This window comes from Mizuhopecten yessoensis, unplaced genomic scaffold (genome assembly GCF_002113885.1).
Source record: "Mizuhopecten yessoensis strain PY_sf001 unplaced genomic scaffold, ASM211388v2 scaffold4481, whole genome shotgun sequence".
NCBI lineage: Eukaryota > Metazoa > Mollusca > Bivalvia > Pectinida > Pectinidae > Mizuhopecten > Mizuhopecten yessoensis.
In genome coordinates, this window is record NW_018405568.1 from 25210 (window position 1) to 26825 (window position 1616).

Here is a 1616-nt window from a genome sequence, read left to right on the forward strand (position 1 = left end):
AGTAGCATGCTGGGATCAAGGGCTACCAAGTTTGTTCAAATAAATGACCTTGACCCACTTTCAAGGTCACAGGGGTCAAATATGTTAAAATCTTCAAACAACTTCTTCTCAATAACCAAAAGGCCCAGGGTACTGATATTAGGCCAGTAACATGCCGGGATGAAGGGCTACCAAGTTTGTTCAAATGAATGGCGTTGACCCACTTTCAAGGTCACTGGGGTCAGATGTCTTTATAACCAAAAGGCCCAGGTTACTGATATTGGGCCTGTAGTCATGCTGGGATGAAGGGCTACTAAGTTTGTTCAAATGAATGACCTTGACCAACTTTGAAGGTCACTGGGGTAAGATTTCTTAAAATCTTCAAGGACTTCTTCTCAATAACAAAAGGCCCAGGGTACTGAAACTGGGCCTGTAGCATGCTGGGATTAATGACTACCAAGTTAGTTCAAATGAATGACCTTGATCCACTTTCGACCCAATGTCCTTGTTCGACAATCAAGGTCACAGGTGTCATATGTTTAAATCTTTTAATAGGTTCTTATGAAATCTTTAGATTACAAGTGTGAGATTAATACCTGGTGAGCGATGCAGGCCCATTGGGCCTCTTGTATAATTTTAAAGCTAGATTAAAGAAAAGTATGGTTTATTGATAAAAGTGAATTTAGATATGGATAAGGAAGAGTTAAGGTCTCATATTTAGCATGATGGCAGATTGCTGAAAGGTCTTTCTACTATAGATAAATACTATGTACATATACTATAGATAATTGCTAGATAAATTTTATATTATCTACTCTAGATAAATATTATGTACACCTACAAATGTATAATGTATTATCTACTATAGATAATTACTAAATAAATTTTATATTATCTACTCTAGATGAATACTATGTACACCTATAATGTATTATCTACTATAGATAATTGCTAGATAAATTTTATATTATCTACTCTAGATAAGAACTACGGACACCTTTACTGTTTTAGTCATGTCATTCCTTGATTTTCCTCCGTATCATTATATTCATATATTGTCATTGTGATCAGGGTAGACAACTCCTACTTTGTGTAATACATACTGTGTCTGTAATATATATCTTGTAATAAAATGATAATTGTAATGCTATATTTCTGTTTTATTTAAGACCTATGCTTGTCATCATTGAGAATATGGTAACCTGTACATGGCTACCTATACTGTTACCTGTACATGGCTACCTATACTGTTACCTGTACATGGTTACCTGTACTTTGTTACATGTACATGATAAGCTGTACAAGGCTACCTATACTGTTACCTGTACATGACTACCTATACTGTTACCTGTACATGGGTACCTATACTGTTACTTGTACATGGTTACCTGTACATGGTTACTTGTACTATGTTACTTGTACATGGTTACCTGTACATAATTACCTGTATTATGTAACTTGTACATGGTTACTTGTACATGATTAGCTGTTCACAGATACCTGTACATGATTACCTGTACATGGTTACCTGTACATGATTACCTGTACATGGTTACCTGTACTATGCTACTTGTACATGGTTACCTGTACTATGTTACTTGTACATGGTTACCTGTACATGATTACCTGTACTCTGT